Source organism: Paroedura picta, chromosome 7 (assembly GCF_049243985.1).
Source record: "Paroedura picta isolate Pp20150507F chromosome 7, Ppicta_v3.0, whole genome shotgun sequence".
NCBI lineage: Eukaryota > Metazoa > Chordata > Lepidosauria > Squamata > Gekkonidae > Paroedura > Paroedura picta.
This window is the reverse complement of record NC_135375.1, coordinates 72240640-72260798: the sequence shown is the minus strand read 5'-3', so window position 1 is coordinate 72260798 and position 20159 is coordinate 72240640. Positions and strand designations below refer to the sequence as shown.

The following is a 20159-nucleotide window of genomic DNA, read 5'->3' as shown; positions in this document are numbered from 1 at the left end:
GGTAAGTTGGGAGACAGTCCAGGGGCCCTGCTGTTTGCTTCCTGGATCGCACCCACACCCCGGATTCAACAGTAAGAGCAGTTTATACATTCAAATAAAATACTGAGAAATGACATCTTTGTAAATTCATGAACATATAAGAACATCACAGTGGAAGCAAGCACCCATTCTTCGATCAGAAATCAGATCTCCAGCAGACGTGAATAGTTGGATGTACCATACTGTCACCTGCCACAGTATTTGGGGCTTCTAACTGTTACAGCATCAGCTTGAGGTGCAGTCACAGAAAGGTTCTTCACTACTATATAAGGGACATTTCATGCCTTTGATAGATAAAAAGTTACTAGAAGAGCTGTTTTTGGCACCCCCTTTTTACTACCAGAAGGAGTTCAAAGTGGCTTACAATTGCCGACCCTTCCTCTCCTCTCTACTGAGACCTGTGAGGTAGATGGAGCTAAGAGAGCTCTGAGAGAAATGTGACTAGCCCAAGGTCACTCAACTGGCTGTATGTGGAGGAGTGGGGAATCAAATTCCTGTGCCATCAATCCCAGGAACTGAATGCACTGGCCTTGAGTGAAACTCAACCGAAGAGCATGGCCATCTGGCTGGTTTACCGTGCATCCAGCACACCACCAGATACCCTGCCAGCCCTGCTGCAGGCAGTAGCGGCCTGGACACTACAATTTCCTAGACTATTAATTCTGGAAGACTTTAATGTCCATACTGAGCTTGCTATCCTCTGGAAGTGAGCTAAACCCCGGTGTCAGCCATGACAACACTGGGGCAATTAGTTGTTGGCCCTGCCCATCAAGCAGCCACACCCTGGACCTCATTTTCATCGAGAGTTTGGGTGTGAATCAGGATCAGACCACTATACCCTGAAGGCTTGGCTAAGGCAGCCACCTCCTCCTCAGTTGGGCACCAAGTAGATTTTAGCTCGCCCACAGGGATCTATGGATCCAATTTGATCCCTGCATGCTTTGCAGCAGTGGTCACCAACCTTTTTATCACCGGGGACCACTCAACGCCTTTTACTGAGGCCCGGTGGGGGGGGGTAGTTTACTCCTCTCCTGTCAACCACTGCCCTAACGCTCTCTGATCGCTATGGTAATGTTTAAACATCCCTTCAAAATAAGATACAGACACGCCACAACAATGAAGTGTGTTGTAAAGGGCTGGGGGGATGAAGTAAAGGGCCAGGGGGGGAAGAAGGCGTCCTTTGGGGCCCACCTCCAATTAGTCGAAGGACCACATGTGGTCCACGGCCCACAGGTTGGGGATCGCTACTCTGCAGGACCTAAGGTCTCTTTCTCTAAATGGCCTAGTCAGTGACTGACATGACAGAATGCTGTCTGCCGTTGATGAGATAGCTTGTTCTCTCCAGCCCCGCGTCAAACAAGCCCCTAGGTACAATGAGGAGCTCCACAAGATGATATGGGAACCGAAACAACTAGAGCAAGTTTGGGGGAAGGTTTGTGACGAAGCCTCAAGAACATCTTATGAAAGCCTATGAGATGGCAGTGAAGTCAGTGAACCACAACTTTTACTCTATCATGCCACAATAGCCAATTGGATATCCGCTGTGAGGCATTTGCGAGTCATCTTGCAGACAAAATCTTGACACTCCGCCATGAGCTTCCTCCAGCCTTAGACACAGAAAGTGAGCTAGAGGCCCCTTAGCGGTCTTTGGAGAGAGCACTGAGTGGACGAGATGCTTGCAGCAGCGAGACCAACCACATGCCCACTAGACCCCTGCCTATCATGGCTACAAAAAACACCAGATATAAGAATAAGGGGACCCCCTCGAGGATGTAATCAACCTTTCTCTCACAATGGGAGAATACCCAGAGGAATTAAAAGAGGCAGTGGTTTGCCCATTGCTAAAAAAACAACTCTAGACCTGCGAGAGCTGTTTTGGACCAAATATCAGCATTCCTGGAAGAAGCTTTAGTCCTAGACCCATCCCAGTCAGGTTTCCAGCCTGGCCATGGGGTAGAAACAGTACTAGTCACCCTGATGGACAACTTCTGTTGCAAGTTGGACCAAGGTGGGTCGGCGCTGCTTGTACTATTAGACCTTTTGGCAACATTCAACCATGAGTTGACCATGAGCTTCTAGCTCTCTGCCTCGCTGATGCTGGAATACGGGGGAGAGCCCCTCAATGGCTCTCCTTTTTCTGGGGCCACAGACAGAGGATAGCAATAGGAGAGAGATCCTAAAGCCACTACCAACTTATATGTCGAGTCCCTCAAGGAGCGGTCCTCTCTCCAATCTGATTTAACATCTTCATGCATCCTCTTGCCCAAATGGTATGGAAGTTCGGGCTGGGAAGACCCCAATATGCAGCTGACAACCAGCTCTTCCTCATGATGGATGACCACTCTGATTCTCCTCCAGAAGCATCAGTCAGTTGCCTGGAAGCACTGACAAGGTGGGTCAATCAGAGTCATCTGAAGTTCAATCCTTCAAAGACGGAGGTCCTATGGCTAGGCAGGAAGGGTTCAAGTGAGGAAGCATATCTGCCCAACCTGGATCATGTGTACCTATCAGTGGCTGCTAATCTGACAATTTGGGTTTTATCCCTGCTCCTCCACATGCAGCCAGTTGGGTGACCTTGGGCTCGTCACAGCCCTGATAGTACTGCTCTGACCAGGCAGTCCTGTCAAAGCTCTCTCAGGCCCACCAACCACACAGGGTATCAATCAATCAGTTTTATTTACAGTCACAGACCATCCAATAAAAAATATAAGTACAAATTAAAATCAGTCAGCTATGAAATCGATAAAAATGTACATGGATAAGACAAATATATATATACTAGAAATTAAGCCCGCTGCAGGGTAAATTTACCCTGCAGCGGGCGCTAGGAGGCCTGGCAATTTGGGTGGGGCATCTGGGGGCCCCGCAGCCGCTCCTGAGAGGGCACCCGGCGAGTAGGCGGCAGCTCCGCCCCCCCCGGCTCGCTGGGTACCTGAGGCGAGTTGCGCCAGTCTTGTTCTCCTGGCGTGTGGCCTGTCGCTGGGACTGTAGGCGGCGGCAGGGCCGCGGCCAGTGGCAGAGGTGTTGGAGCCGGGCGTCGGTGGCAAGGTGGGGTGGTGGGCGAGGTACAGCGTGAGAGGACGGGCCGGTGGGCGGCAGCCGGCATGGTGGACCGCAAGCAGACGGCGGCTTGCGGCAGGGCTCCCGGAGCCATGGAGGCGTGGTGTGAGTGGGCTGGGGAGGCGGCGGCAGCGCTGGTGTGTGCTGCGGGGACGGCTGGAGGTGTTAGCGGCAGTTTGGCGGATGGCGGCGTGGGTGGAGGCGCGGGGGAAGGTAGGAGTGGGTGGGCAGAGAGTGGGGTGCGGCGGTGGGTTGTGTTTGGGGGTGGTGGGGAGGCGGCGAGTTGGCGGTGGAGTCCTGGGTTGCGTCTTCAGGGCGTCGCGGCGGCAGCGTGGCACCTAGCGTGGCCGGGGCTAGGGAGGGAATGGCGGTCGGCCGCAAGTGGCCGAGGGGGGGGCAGATCAGGAGATGCTGAGCGACTCCCGATTGGTGAGTCCGGCGGCAAGGGGCCAATAGAGAGCCATGCTGCGCGCGCCTCAGTATTGGTCCCTTGGCGGCGGACTGACACTCAGAGGGCTCAATCGGCAGGCGCAAAGCGCCTACCAATTGGGCCCTCCGAGTGTCAGTCCGGGGGAAGGGGCCTATGGGCACCCTTCCTCATCACGGATAGGGCCCGCCGCCATGGCCCTTAACAAATTATTTAATCCGCTGAGTGGGTTAAAGACTAGCAAGAAGGCCCATTGCAACCAGGAATGCAATGGGCGCTAGGACCTAGGGGACACCAGGAGGTGCAGAGCTCTCTCTGTGTCTCTCTTTCTCCCTCTCGCTGTGTGTCTCTCAGTGTGCCTTGCAGCAGGAGGCATAGTAGGTAATTAGAGTTCATTCTTAGGAGGGAAGCAGGGCTGATGTGCAGTTTGGGGCAGCTCTCCGTCTATCTCTCCCTCCCTCCATTGCAGCAGGGGTGGCTCTCTCTGTGTCTCTCTCTCTGTGGCAGCAGGAGCCATAGCAGGTAAAGAGGGCTCCCTAGGAGGGAAGCAGGCCTGGTCAGCAGCTTGGAGCAGCTCTCTTTGTGTCTCTCTCTGCCTCCCTCGCAGCAGGCGCGATAGGAGGGAATGAGGGCTCGTGTTCATTCTGGCAGAGCTCTGTGTGTCTCTGTCTCTGGCGCGTCTGAGAGGAATGTGGCTAGTGTCCAGGGAGGGAGGGAGCTGTAGGAGCAGTGCGTTGCTGGCTTCACCCTGACTGGCCCTTTTCCAAGCAAAGTCTTACATGGCAACAGATTTATTCACCTTCCTGAAATATCAGTGGGTGGCATATCAGACAGTGGTCCTCAGAAGAGCCTAAAGTTGCACATCAAAGAGTGAATACCATAGGAGTAAAAGAAATGGAAATGGTATGCAGCGCTGAAATCTTTGGTTTTATAAAAAAAATTAAGAGATTTTTTTAAAGAATCTGGTGTGAAATTTGTAACCATCAGCTCCCACTAAAATCTACAAATGGAACAAGGAGAAAAAGAGAAGAGGAAGAAGGGATAAACAAAGTAAATAACCATCCAGCTATAATGCTGACAACATGAAATAAAGAAATTGTGGAGTTTTATTCTACCCTTTATCAATAATGCATGGGTGCCCACAGGCAATTTATAGCTGTTTCCATCACTGGGTACTGTGCAGTACTAAATTAAGTCTACAAAACTCAAGGACAGTCCACCCACACAGCTACTGTTAACCAGGTATGCTGTTTCTGAATTAACGTTTTAAAGGTTTTCTTTTTTTTAAAGTTTTATTAGCATCTTGAGACACAGCTAATGAGAACTTTGCCCTTTATGAAGAACATTTTTTTCTCTACTACCAAACAAAAGGAAATTAAAGGATGTATTCAGATGTTACAATAAAGCACAGTTTATAAACCATGAGTTGATTTAATCTAGTTTAATGTATAATCTGAATGCAAATTAACCAATAAATTGTGGATATTCCACATTTTCTTTATCTTCTTCAGTTACTAAGAATTATACCCAAGTTATTATTTAGAGCTTCTGCCTGTTACTTTCCTAGAAAAAAATTAATGCACCACAATATATAAGGCCTGGCTATATAATAAGTTTCTAAGTAGTAGTGATTGAGACCACATGTTTTAAGACCATTGCCTGTCTTGAACCAAGCGAATAGTGCAGTTGCAGAGCCCTTCCTCGATATCCCAGTGACTACTGACACCCGGCATTTCATCAGAAAGTTAGTTTTATTGAAGGTAGGACCACAGATGAACACTCAGCTAAGGCAATACGTAGAACAGGAAAAATTGACTGTGACATTGCTCTTAGATCAGATCCAGGTTTTATAGGCACTTGAGTAGAATCTTCCCCCCCCCTCCCCAGGAGAGCCAGAAGACCTTTCCCAAGAGGAAGTGTTTGAACCCAGCCGGGTGCTCAATGCTGGAGCCTTGCAGCCTGGATTGTCTGCTCATGGTTTTAACACTCCCGCCTGTCTCTCCCTTGTTCCCAGAGAGAATTACTTTTTTTTTAAATGGCGAACTTCCTAGAGGAATGAATAGGTGGGCATGTGTAGATGATGCCAGAAATAAAAGAATATTTCATTCAATAATATGTGCCTCTCAAACGTTTGATATCTCTCTCCCAAAAAACTCAGGAAAAAAATTAATTTACTCATTTATCAAAGGACTTTGCCGCTTTGGCTTCGGCACCCATGGAAGTCAATGGAACCAGACTATAATGGGAATGTGGCGCCTGGGAGGGCGACTTTGAGGTACAGCCTCCAAATTTTCAGTAGCTCTGGGAGGTTCTTTCCTGACTCCTCTCCCAATTTCAAAATGATTGCTCCAAGGGGTCCACGTCTAGGGGCTCCCAAAGAGGGTGCCCCCATCTCTCCATTATATCCAATGGAGTCATCTCCATTGGATATAATGGAGGGATGCGAACTGAATCAGACCCTTCATGCACAAGCCTTCTTAGGATCCCATAAGGGGTGGCGTTCAAAAGCACTATGCATCTATGATTCTATGCATAGGTATTGCAACGGAGAAGAATGATATTTTCTAAAAAAAAAATAGTGGGCATCACAGGACCTTTAAACTGTGTCAGAATACGGAGGAAGGGGATTGGTTGGGAAGACTGCAAAACTACAGAGAATGGCACATAAGCAGGGAACTACTAACTTACAACAAAGTTCAAAAACTAAAACCATGGGGCACACAAAAGATGGATTACGATGTCTCTACACTAATGAACAGAATATGGGGGAAAATTACACAATTCTCAAAGAGGGGGGGAAACAGTGGTCATGGGTGACTTCAATTACCCAGATATCTGTTGGAAGACCAACTGCTAAAAATACAAAATTCATTAATTTCTTAACTTGTCTTGTCAACAGCTTTATTTTCCAGAAAGTAGAAAGGGCAACAAGGGGGTCTGCTATTTTAGACTTAATTCTCACCAATAGGGAAGAACTGGTAGAGGAGGTAGAAGTAGTGGGCACACTTGGTAATAGTGAACATGTGACTCTGGAATTTACAATTGTGGGAAAGAGAAAACCTGTACATAACTGGACGTATAGACTGGACTTCAGGAAAGCTGATTTTAACAAACTTAAAGGTATCTTGGGTAGAGTTCCGTAGCCAGAAAGACTTAAAGAGATGGGAGTTCAAGAGGACTGGGAGTTTCTTAAAAGTGAAATACTGAAGGCTCAATCGCAAACAATTCCCTTGAGAAGAAAAGATGGAAGGAGCCTAAGGAAGCCAAGAAGGCTCCATAAGCAGCTGTCAAATGATTTGAGGAATAAAAAAGAGTCGTTTAGGAAATGGAAGGAAGGCCTTATTACCAAGGATGAGTATAAACAAATAATCAATGATTGTAGGGAGAGTGCTAGAAAAGCTAAAGCTCAGTATGAACTTAGACTAGCAAGAAGTGCTAGTCTTAGCAAAAAAGGCTTCTTCAGTTATATTTCAAGTAAGAAAAAGAGTAGGAACTCTATAGGACCACTGAGAGGGCAAGAAAGTGAAATTATAACAGATGATGAAGCGAGGGCTGAACTGCTTAACTTCTCTTGTGAGGAAAATAGTGCTCGATGTGGCAAAAAAGTATCACAACGGGGGATGGGAATGGTGGCCCAGGCTCACTGAGGGGGCAGTCCATAAACACCTAGCTTCTTTAAATTAAACAAAATCTTCTGGACCAGATGAATTGCATCCAAGGGTTCTAAAAGATGTAATCTCTGAACCTCTGTCCATTATTTTTGGAGAACAGGTGAAGTGCCAGATGATTGGAGGGGGGTGAATGCTGTCCCCATCTTCAAAAAAGGAAAAAAGGAGGATCCAGGTAATTATCGACCCGCCAGCTTGACCTATGTAGCTGGCAACATTTTGGAACAAATCATCAAACAGTCAGTCCTTGAGCAACTGGAACAGAGTTCTGTGATTTCTAAGACTCAGCACGGGTTTCGCAAGAACAAGTCATGTCAGACCAACCTTATCTCTTTTTTTGAGAAAGTGACTACCTTGTTGGATCAGGGGAATGCTGTGGACACAGTTTATCTGGATTTCTGTAAAGTGTTTGATAAGGTTCCACGTGATAATCTTGTTGACAAGTTGGTAAAATGTAGTATGGATCTAATTCTGCCAGGTGTATTGATAACTGGTTGACAGATCGTACCCAAAGGGTACTTGTAAATGGTTCAGCATTCTCTTGGAGAAGAGTGACAAGTGGAGTGCCCCAGGGATCTGTCCTGGGGCCTATGTTGTTCAACGTATTTATAAATGATTTGGATCAGAGAGGTACTTTTGCAGATGATACTAAACTGGGAGGGATAGTAAACACAACAAAAGACTAAATTAGAATACAGAATGATCTTGATAGGCTCGAGAAGTGGGCTAAACTAAAGAAAATGAAATTCAATAGGGATAAATGTAATGGTCTGCATTTAGGTAGGAAAAACCATTTACACCATTATAGGATGGGGGATACTTGTCTTGGCAGGAGACATATGAAGAAAGGTTGTGGGAGTTTGGTCTGTTTAGCCTGGAGAGGAAACAAGTGAGAGGGAATCTGATAACCATCTTCAATTATTTAAAAGGCTCTCTTGCCCCAGAGGGATGGACCAGAACCAATGGGATGAAATTAATGCAAAGAAATTCCGTCTAAACCAAACTGCTAAGAATCAGATATCTTCTCCAAGACTTTTACTATATGCAGTATGTGTACTGTGTACCACATGCACAGATCAAGGCATAACTTCCACAATTGTCACCTTTTGTACTAAAAAAGCAAATTCTGGTCAGAAAGGAGGAACACGAGATTATAGTTTTCACATTAATTAACATGGGGACCTAAGAACAAGAACAAGAACCTAGCTGCAGCAGATCAGTCACTAATCTGGCAACCTGTTTTAACAACAGCATCTGGATAAATCTGTAAGCAGTGCATAAGAGTGACAGGGGTCCCCCACTGCCTGCCCACAAGTAACTAGTATTCAGAGGTACATGCTCTCTAAATATGAAGGATCAATTTAATCATCAAGGCTACTAGTCATTGATAAACCCATCCCTCCATTGATTGTCTAATCCTGTTTTAAAGGCCAATTTCCAAAACTCTTGTGACAGCAAATTCTATAAATTCGTTATACATTTCTGTCTATTTAGGTATGAATCTCCACTTTCCTATGGAAGCGTGTTGGGAAACCTTAGGCTAGCCACACATTTTTAGCCTAGCCTACTTCAATGAGTTGCTGAGGAGAAAATAAAGGAGACCAGAGCAGAAGGAAACCACTGGGGCGAAAGAAGGGGATGTACCTGAAGAAAACAGATAAAATAATCCTTGTGTCTGATACTGAGTTTATTCTTTCTCTTCAAGGCCTGTGAAATCCTCCAGAGTTTATCTGAATATTTGAACATGGAATACAAAGATACTGTTGTGAATAACACTATCTCTGGCTCTTTCTTGGTTAGTCACCATCACCAGGCCAGACTCTTAACTTGTGTTAGGATTTTGGGGTCTCTTTAGACTTTTTCACACTGAACTTCATTTGTTATTGCATTGGTCATATGAATATTTATATCAAGGTCCACAAATACACAAGACTGTGTAATCAATCCTTTACATATAATATTCTGCGGGGGAAACTTGCTTAAATAAGCATGGATTTCTTCAACAGGCTTCTCACTGCCTTTTCAGTAAAGGACATTCCATAATGCTGATTTCCTCAAATACAACTTATCATAATTAAAATGCTTCTTTAAAATTCTGACACACTCCTTTACACTGCAAAAAATTGTGCCTTCCTTAGTAGTTTTTGAATTACACATAATTTTTCAATTACAGTTGCTTATTAAAACAAAATAGTTGAGAATTACCATCATGGTAGAAATGGTAGAAATGCCCTTTGCAGAGTTTTTCAACATGGGCATTGATATCTTCATGGAAAGCAGAATGGTTATAGCAACAGAAAGAGAAGGAAGAATACCATAAACTGGATTAAACAAAACAGTGTGGGAATAATTCTAAATTAGCAAGTGAAGCTCAATTACAAATCATGGAGACTGAGGTTTTAGCTTAAACATGATTAGCCAGTAATTACTGTTCAGGAATAACATCAATAAATACCATTAACTAGTGCATAAAGCCGTATGACCTAGCCATAATGGAATGCAAGCAAGATTAAAATTCTTAACAAGCCAGTGGACACTAATGCTTTAAATGCTGTCCTTGTCTTGCAGTTAAGCTCCTATTTGTTTTATCACCAAAGAGGTTCAAATATATTTCCCTTATCTCTAAAAATGCTTAAGGGGGTTAATGTGTGTGTGTGGAGGGGAGAGAGACTGAAAGCAAAGTGTGTTAATGCTTTTCCTTTGGTGAATCTTTGATATGATCAAATTTCTCTGAGGTGAATGGGTAAACCAATTCCTCTCCAAAGTAGGAGACAAAGAAAGAATATTTTAATTTGAAGGGGTTGCTCACTATGAACGATTATGCACGGTGACAGCTGCAGCAGGCTTCCAGCAGTTTCTTGTTGTGGGGCAGCATGACCCGCCACTTCCCATGTACACATGGGAGACAAAATCCCCTAGCGCACACAGTCTGCCCTGGAGTTGTTTCTGTGCTTGTACAACTCCAGGATTGTAAGGTTCTGCCCCATCTCACAATGGTGGCGGCAGCAGGGGGGGAAGGGGCATGAGGGTCCCACTACAGGATGGTGGGATAGTGGCATGCCGCTACCCCATCATCTGGGGGATGCAGCACTGCGAATCCGAATGGGGTGTTTTGTGTCACTGCAGTGCCTAGCCCAGCCGGGCCTCTGATGGCCACCACAGCAAGAAAGGGAATGCAGAAAAATTAGTGTTTCTTACCGCAGGCCATCAGAAGCCATAAAGTAGGCCCAGGCCAGGTGGGGGCCCGGATGGCGCTTGCATTGTGCATAAGCAGAGATTAGCCCCACTGTATTGCAGGCACCGGCCCACCCTTCCCTGCCCGTGCATAATCAGTCTATGTCAGAACACAACCCAAAAAAGAGGGGGGAAGTCTTTTCATTATCTCCTAAGAGGAAAACTGAGATCTTTTTAAAATTAATTTTTATTAATACAGAAAAAAGTTACATAGAAATTACAGAATAGCAAATACATATGAGAAAAATAGTAAGAGAAAAAAAGAAAAATAAGTATAATGTCATTTAAAAAAGACTTCCAACTGTACTTACAAAGAAAACAAATTCTTAACCTTTTTTACCTGTATCTAAACTTTTGTTGCATTACAATATCAAATATCTCAAATGCTCTATGAAATATAGAGCCATCCTTAATATTTATAATCATATATTTGTTTTCAAGTTTTTTCAATATAAAATTTTCATCACTTACATTCTATGTCAAAATCTGAGGTATATTTATATTCTATATTCATAATTTTGCACAACTGGCTAGTTCCATAACTGTACATTGCCATTCATGAATAGGTGTTTCTTCTGACTTCCATTTCTTTGCCCATATAATTCTCGCCGTGACTGAGATGTATCCAAAAAAATTTCCTAACTCATTTTTAAAAGAATTATCTAAAATGCCTAATAAATAGGCTTCTGGTTTGAATTTAATCTTTTTGCCCAAACTTTTTGAGAATTTCTCATGAATTCCCCTCCAAAATTGTTTCGCTTTTTGACAATCCCACCATTGGTGATAAAATGTACCTGGTTCTTCATGGCATTTCCAGCATTTATTGTTTTCTTTCTTACTCATCTTTGAGATTTTATATGGTGTCAAATACCATCGGGAATGCATTTTATAAACATTTTCTTTTACATAATAACTGTTTGAGAATTTAGAACCTTTTTTCCAAACAAATTGCCAGTCATCATATTGTCCTACATTCTTGGTCCAAGTAAGCCATGACTTCTTCGGGCAGGAAAACTGAGATCTTAAATTGAAAATTTTTAACAATCTTGATAAATGTGCGATACAGTGTTAGCAGCCTATCAGATGCATTATATACACATATAGCATCATTATTAACTTTGAAACAAGACAAATAAATAAACAAAGTTCAGAAGAAAGATTCAGCTAAAGAAGATCTTAGCTAATAAATATACTTTAAGCTGTCTTTATACTGAAGGTCTGCCTTTCTGAATACGTTCCCCAGAGTGTGCTTCAATCTAGTAACACCAACCAACTGAGGATCCCTGGCCCTAAAGAAGTCCATTTGGCCCTGGGTCCTGCCTAGTGGAATAAGCTCCCCAGGAAACTGGTAATGTTCTGCAGAGCCTGCAAGACAGAGCTCTACCGCTAGGCCTACAGTTGAAGCCAATTAAGACCAACTGCAGGGCCACTCTCTTCTTCCCCTCCACCCTTCAACCCTCATACTTCCTTGTTGTATAGCAATAACTTAAATATTGTGTATCAATGGTGCTGAGCTGACAGCTATTTTAAGTGTAATTTTAAAACTTTTAAACTTATTAATGGATTTTATACAGTATCAAATGGTAACTTTGATTATGATGTTCACCGCCCCAAGATGGCAAGTCCAAGAGGGGCAGTATATAAAATTATATAAATAAATAATAATAAGCTATGTAGCTCTCTTCCTGTTACTTTTATCAATGTAAAACCATTCTATTCCAGAAAATTAGCCAATTCTTAAATAACAATGTATATAGTTTTTAATAGAGCCACAAGATCAAGAACTACAACTAACCCCAACACATTACTTAACATGGCCAGATTGTTCCACTGTGCAGAGATTCCTCAAGCATACATTCATAGCATTCCCTTTAGCAGGCTGGAATATGAATTAATACACCATCACTTCTAACAAAGGTTCACCTAGCTAGCAAGAATGAGTCAAAGTGAGTATACATGGAATTCTCAGGTTTCACCTCTATGGATAAAGATATTCCCAACACCACAAACTGCAACAGTCAAGTCTAGGATTAGTATTTGAAACACTGATAATTAGTAGATTTCTTCCTGATTTAGATTAAGTTTCAAAAAAATTCCTATGACTGATGCATTAAAGAAATCTAACGCACAAATGTTTTACACAAAGAACAATTTTGGTAATCATTAATTGTAGCAATTTTTCATTCAAAAAGCACAACAAAATATACTGGTAATCATAATTTTAAAAAAGTATTTGAGAACATCAATGCAGTTCTATTATTTGTAAGGATATTTCTCTGCCCCCCCTCAAAAGTGGCATTTATTGTTTTAGATAAGGGAAATATCAAAGTACTATTTGTTCCAAGGACAGAGTACTGTGTACCAAGTATGTTCGCTGACTTCTTCTTGTTTTCAAAGTACTTTATAGGCTAATGGCAAACTGGATTAAGGTTTGTGGCTTGAAATTTCCTTATGTTTTTGAACTATGACATTATCTTTTTATGATGGATGATCACAGCAAGAAAATTGTAGCCATGCTGTGTTTTTCCAGTCACCTTCCAAAATTCTGATCCCATGACAGCATCTCTGATTTTAGGACATTTCAACAGCTGTTTAGAGCTAATAAAGGTGTTGTGGTGGAAGTTGATTGCAGAAAGAAAGGTGAAGTAACACACACTACAGACTGATAGTAAATATCTAGCACCTAAAAAACAGTTTATAAAAAACATATCTGGGTTTTCAATCAATGGGACATTGGAGAACAGCACCTGAAATATGCCCATTGCTGCTAATCTAGTAGGCCGTTATCTGCATTTCTGAGCTGTAAAGTTGTTTCATTTACAAACTGCAAGGTACATTTGGATAACCATGATAGTTTCTAGATTATGGCACAAGTATTAATATGTAGCAGTTTATCTTGAAGTTAAAACTGAAATATCTATCTACAATAAATGCTGTTTTGTATCTGCTTGATGTGGGCTGCTCCACGCTTCCATCGGCAGGTGTGGGTTGTACCCTATGAAATCTTATGTTGTGTTGAAATGAGTCTAAAAAGGTACTATTACATTTGTGCTTCAGATTAAAAATTTGAGCACCCTCAAACTTGAGCACTCCCCAAAATAGAAACACAGCAGCTGAAAGCAAACACTTGCAAATACTCTGGGTGATTTAGTTTGTTTGCTATGAGGGTGTAGAAATTTAGGATTGCAGTATGAAACTTGAGTCTAAAACAGCCGTGACTGATGAATATACATAATCAAGGTAGCAACTAGATACTGGTTGGAGCTGTTCCTTATGAAAAGATTCTGCTTGAGCCCATGCAAGATTTTTGTCCTGATGCAATTACTTGGCCTTACAAAGAACAAGGCTGTCAGCTATGACATGTTCAGAGGATGCCTCTTTAATCCTAGCTGTCTCAGACAGAAAGAGATGACCTGCCCCCCTAACATACCAGGAAAGTTCTTAGCCAGTCACTGATCTGAAGTGGTACAGGTGCGGCCATGTAGGGATAAACCAAAGTCATCGCTATTGTCAGTGGCACTGCATGGGAGGGAAGACTATGGAGCTTCTGGGGGCTGAAGGTCAGCAACAGCTCATCTCAAAGCTGGACAGTTGCATCCAGCTGTTACAACATGGCCGAACCACCACATAGCTTGGGCTATTTTGCCAGTGTCCATTTTGATTGTGGGCAGTTGCATAATGATTGCATTTTATGCCAACTGATTTTTCCAGAGACTTTTCTAAGGCAGCCTCATGCAGAGAGCACTGCATAATGTAACTAGATGTGAAAAGAGCATCAATCACTGTCACCAAATCATACATTTAGAGCAGTGGTCCCCAACCCCTGGTCCGAGGACCGGTGCTGGGCCGCAGCTCCTCCTTGTCCTCCTCCCTGGCTGCTGCCTCGGGGGCTGCCCTGCCACTCTGCTGCTGACTCACCTTTGGTGCTCTCCAGTAGCTCCCCCTTGGCCTGGCACTGCGCAGCTGCTGCTGGCAGCGCCCCCCCATGGGCGGCAGGAAGTCAGGGACACTGTCGGGAAAGCAAGTGGAGGCGGCGGTGTCCATTGGCAAAAGACAATCCCCCCCCCCCCCCCCGGGCCTCAGTAAAATTGTCAAGCGTTGACGGGTCCCCGGTGATAAAAAGGCTGGGGACCACTGCTTTAGAGCACCAGCTGATTACTTTCATTCCATGACACTGTCTCTGAGGAAGTGGGTGTGCGCACAGACGCTCATACCTTGAATAAAACCTTGTTAGTCTTAAAGGAGCCACTGGACTATAAATCTGTTCATCCACATTACTTGTTACTGTCTTTTCCCATGTATTTGTACCCTGATATTTCCCAAAGTTTGGACTTAATGGCACACTGAAAGGAATTACAAGGAATGTACTACATATTGCACTATATATGGGTAGGAAATATGCATATAAAACAAGTTATTTTAGGTTAAATGAGGAGGAGCTGAATCACAGTGATTGATTTTAAGGCCCAGGCATACCACAACTGGTAGCAAGGTTGCTAAGAGAACCCAGCAGCAAACACTCCCTAGGGAGCTCAAACATACATTAATTATCCTGCAGTGCTCATTCAGACTTGACCTGCCTGACCCCCAAAGCTCAGAGCTTGTACTTTACACATTCCCCCTAGGTAAAGGTAAAGGTAAAGGTATCCCCTGTGCAAGCACCGAGTCATGTCTGACCCTTGGGGTGACGCCCTCTAGCGTTTTCTTGGCAGACTCAATACGGGGTGGTTTGCCAGTGCCTTCCCCAGTCATTACCGTTTACCCCCCAGCAAGCTGGGTACTCATTTTACCAACCTCGGAAGGATGGAAGGCTGAGTCAACCTTGAGCCGGCTGCTGGGATTGAACTCCCAGCCTTATGGGCAAAGCTGTCAGACGGCTGCCTTACCACTCTGCGCCACAAGAGGCCCTAGGTACATGCTCCTAAAAACAAATACAATGCAGACCTGGGAGAGTTACTCCAAAATAAGTTAATAGGCTTGGACCAGAGTAACTCTGGGTAAGATTGCAGTGCTATTACGTTACCTGGCCAAAAGGCCACTGGATGCTCCCATAAAGAAAATTTCAGGTGAGTAGCCCTATTGCACTGCAGTAGAAGAGCAAGATTAGAGTTAAGTAGCACTTTAGAGACCAACAAGATCATCAGGGTAGGAGCTTTTGAAAGTCAAAGCTCTCATGGTCAGAAACCTAACAACAACCTTGTGGTCTTTAGGGTGCTACCAGACTAACTTTGCACATAGAAAGACACCTTGCTTAGACTTAGGCCATCTTATTGAGCAACTACAGAAATACTAAAACGGAAAATGCAAAGCAACATCAAAACAAAGTGTGCAGATATCATGGAATGAGTCATTATGAGATGAATTTCAAAGTCATCTTCACTTGACCAACTCCATATTAACCTGTAGGCTAATTTCGCCTTTTTCCACTTGGTCAGAAACCTGACTGGGCTGGTACACAAAGTGTGAAAGCCTTATCTATCACTCAGGAGATGCCTTACTCCCCCTCCCCCTCTTTTAAGACTTGTGCTAGGATTGTCAGTATACTTTAATCAGAATTTATTTCACCTTGCCCACAGAAGTCTGCAAAGTAGCTTTTACAGGGAAGCTCAACTTTCAAAACGTGATTTGAAAAGTCACTGTGATTAGGATCTTCAATCCATCCTCTTGTTGGCTGAAAGACAAGCCTGCCAGCCAAACTTGCCTGATTAATTTTTCAATTGTCTGAGAGAAAAGCGTGGATATCTTATTTGTAGCTCTTTCCTAGTTCTTTGAAGCATATAGAAGCGTCTGGAAGCTAAGCTGTGTCGGCTTGACTGGCTCACCTTCTTTTTCTTAAGGGACCACATGGCCATTTAGGTTTTAAAATTACCGAACAGACTAAATCAATGTAAACCTTTAAACACCTTGTAGGGCCTAAAATCCTAGTTTGGGCTCTTTTTATAAAGATTGGGGAGGGCTTTGAACAACAGGAAAGTTACACTTTCCTTTAATAAATCAATTTCTAATTTCCAATTATGATTCAGGGCACAGGAAGATTACACTTTCTGACACCTGCATCTATCTTGTGCTCATGTGTATCACATTTAGTCCCAAGACAATACTAAGATTCGATGATTCCTTGCTTAGGATAAATATAAAATGTTTTCTGGGCACCTAAATATCAAGATACAGGCTATAGGTTTAAAAGGTGATTGAGCCAGGATCATTCACAAGGTGGACCTGGGTCAAGAGTTTAGGCTGGGGACACACAATGTTCTTCATAGGTGTCAATTCCCTACACTAACCCACTAGAGATAAAAATTCAGTATGTTTTTAAAAGGAACAAACAACAGTAATAGGAATTCCCACTGGAGAGAACAGCAGCCAAGTAATCACTCTACAGAACCAACAGGCAATGCAGCCAAGGCCTCTCCTAATGTTCCCAGCACCAAGTTTCTTATATTCGGTGTCTTTGAATATGGAAGTTTACCTGGAGTGGTAACCACTAATAGACCTTCCACCATGAATTGTCTAACCTCCTTTTAAAGTTGCCCATGCTTGTGACCATCACAACTCACCAGTGGCAGTGAAGCCTTCCATTTAATTACTTGTTGAATAAAGCAGTATTTCTATTTGTTTCTTCGGAGTCCATAGGCCGTTAACGTCAATGGATGCCCAAAGATCAAATATTATGTGCGAAGAAGAAAGAGCTATCTCTGTCCACTTTCTCTGCCCCACAGTTAGCTTTAAACTTCACTCTTGCCCTCCCCCAGTCATTTGTCTGTTTTCTAAACTGAAAAGTCTCAGGCTCTTAGGCTTTCTTCATGGGAAAGGTTGCCTTTTTCAAAATTTCTTTTAGCTCGAAAATATCTTTTTCCAGATACCAGAGCTCCAAAAAGGGCTGAACTATAGATCGAAAAAGCAGTTCAGCTCCTCCAAAACTCCATTAAATTCCTAACTTGTCTTGCCGACAGCTTCTTTTCCCATAAAGTAGAGAGGGAAACCAGGGGCTCTGCTATTTTAGACTTGATTCTCATCAACAGGGAAGAACTGGTCGATGAGGTGGAAGTAGTGGGCACACTTGGTAGCAGTGGCCATGTTCTTTGGGAATTTTCAATCGTGGGAAAGAGAAAACCTTTACGTAGTCATACATATAGACTGGACTTCAGGAAAACTGATTTTCACAGACTTAAACGTATGTTGCATAGAGTCCCATGGTCAGAAAGAATGAAAGAGATGGGAGTCCAAGAGGGCTAGGAATTTCTTAAAAGTGAAATACTGAAGGCTCAATCACAAAAATTTCCTTGAGAAGAAAAGATGGAAGGAGCCTAAGGAAGCCAAGTTGGCTCTATAAGCAGTTGTCAAAAGATTTGAGGAATAAAAAAGTCATTTAGGAAATGGAAGGAAGGCCTTATTACCAAGGATGAGTATAACCAAATAATCAATAATTGTAGGGGGAGTGTTAGAAAAGCTAAAGCTCAATATGAGCTTAGGCTAGCAAGAAATGCTAAACATAAAAAAAGGCTTCTTTAGTTATATTTCAAGCAAGAAAAAGAATAGGGACACCATAGGACCACTGCAAGGACAAGAAAGTGAAATTATAACAGATGATGAAGAGAGGGCTGAACTGCTTAACTCCTATTTCTCCTTTGTCTTTTCTTGTGAGGGAAATAGTGATCAATATGGCAAAAACGTAACACAACACGGGGGACGGGAATGGTGGCCTAGGATCACGGTTGGAACAGTCCATAAACATATAGTTTCTTTAAATGAAACAAAGTCTTTTGGGCCAGATGAACTGCATCCAAGGGTACTAAAAGAACTTGCAGATGTCATCTCTGAACCTCTGTCCATTATTATTGACACTACTTGGAGAACAGGTGAGGTGCCAGATGATTGGAGGCGGGCAAATATTGTCCCCATCTTCAAGAAAGTGAAAAAGGAGGATCTGGGTAATTATCGACTCGTCAGTTTGACATCTGTAGCTGGCAAAATTTTGGAAAAAATAATCAAACAGTCTGTCCTTGAGCAGCTGGAACTAAGAGCTGTGATTTCTAAGACTCAGCATGGGTTTTACAAGAACAAGTCATGTCAGACCAATCTTATCTTTTTTTTCGAAAAAGTGACTACCTTGCTGGATCAGGGGAATGCCGTGGACATAGTTTATCTGGATTTCAGTAAAGCTTTTGATAAGGTTCCACATGATATTCTTGTTCATAAATTGGTAAAATGCAGTATGGATCCTAATTCTGTCAGGTGGATTAATAACTGGTTGACAAATTGTACCAAGAGGGTACTTATTAATGGTTCAGCATCTTCTTGGAAAAGAGTGACAAGTGGAGTACCCCAAGGATCTGTCCTGGGGCCTGTGTTGTTCAACATATTTATAAATGATTTGGATGAGGGATTAGAGAGGATATTTATTAAATTTGCAGATGATACTAAACTGGGAAGGGTGGCAAACACAACTGAAGACAGCAACAGAATACAGGATGATCTTGATAGGCTCGAGAAGTGGGCTGAACTGAATAAAATGAAGTTCAATAGGGACAAATGTAAAGTTCTGCATTTAGGTAGGAAAAACTAAATACGCCAATATAAGATGGGGGAGACTTGTCTTGGCAGTAGCATGTGCAAAAAGGATCTAGGAGTCTTAGTAGACCATACATTGAACATGAGTCAGCAGTGTGAGTCAGTGGCTAAAAAGGCAAATGGGATTTTGGGCTGTATAAAATGGAGTATCGTGTCCAGATCACGGGAAGTGATGGTACCGCTTTACTCAGCTCTGGTTCGGCCTCACTTGGAGTACTGTGTTCAGTTTTGGGCACCCCAATTGAAGAGGGATGTTGACAAACTGGAGCATGTCCAGAGGAGGGCAACAAAGATGGTGAGGGGTTTGGAGACCAAGACATATGAAGAAAGGTGGGGGGGAGCTTGGTCTGTTTAGCCTAGAGAGGAGATGACTGAGAGGGGATCTGATAACCATCTTCAAGTATTTAAAAGGGTGCCATATGAAGGATGGAGCAGAATTCTTCTCTGTTGCCCCGAGGGACAGACCAGAACCAATGGGATGAAATTAATTCAAAAGAAATTCCATCTAAACATCCAGAAGAATTTCCTGACAGTTAGAGTGGTTTCTCAGTGGAACAGGCTCTACCCCGCGGGTGGTGGGTTCTCCATCTTTGGAAATTGTTAAACAGAGGCTGGATAGCCATCTGACAGAGAGGCTGATTCTGTGAAAGCTTAAGGGGGTGGCAGGTTACAGTAGATGAGCGATAGGGATGTGAGTGTCCTGCATAGTGCAGGGAGTGACCCATGAGGTCCCGTCCAACTCTATTATTCTATGATTCTATCATAACTTTGGCTGTTTTATTTTCTGCCCCTTTCCTAACAATACCCCCACCATGGATTCTGCCTTTTTCACCACTGCTACACACAGAGATGGTGTTTTTCATCAAGTTATTTACTACGATCCCTTCAGGACCAAAGCCTGAAATGCTGCCGCCATTTTAAAGCTGCCACCATTTTAAAGCTTAATGTATGCCATTTTAAAAATTGCTAGCAGCAAGATCAAGCATTGCTGTTCCTCCTTCCCCACATTTTTTTCGAGTGCCAAAACAGCCATGGAGGTGGGGTAAATCATCATATTAAACACTTTAAAGTAACTACTGCTCAACTGTTTCAATACTAAGGTTACAATCCAGAGAAGAGCATAATTCTATGTATTACCACTCACAGAAGAGATTTTACCT

At 43.2% G+C, this 20159-nt stretch overlaps 1 protein-coding gene and 1 long non-coding RNA gene across 5 annotated transcripts in view; one reads left to right on the top strand and one right to left on the bottom strand.

Annotated features, from left to right (window-relative positions):
* LOC143841109 (uncharacterized) overlaps positions 1-9104 on the top strand; it is a 71147-nt gene extending 62043 nt beyond the window's left edge. The window contains exons 2-3 of the long non-coding RNA XR_013232563.1: positions 7298-7369; positions 8689-9104. This is a non-coding gene — a long non-coding RNA (uncharacterized LOC143841109). The remainder of the gene's footprint in view (positions 1-7297; positions 7370-8688) is intronic.
* KANK1 (KN motif and ankyrin repeat domains 1) overlaps positions 1-20159 on the bottom strand; it is a 123051-nt gene that overhangs the window by 86224 nt on the left and 16668 nt on the right. The gene's annotated exons all lie outside the window — the stretch shown is intronic.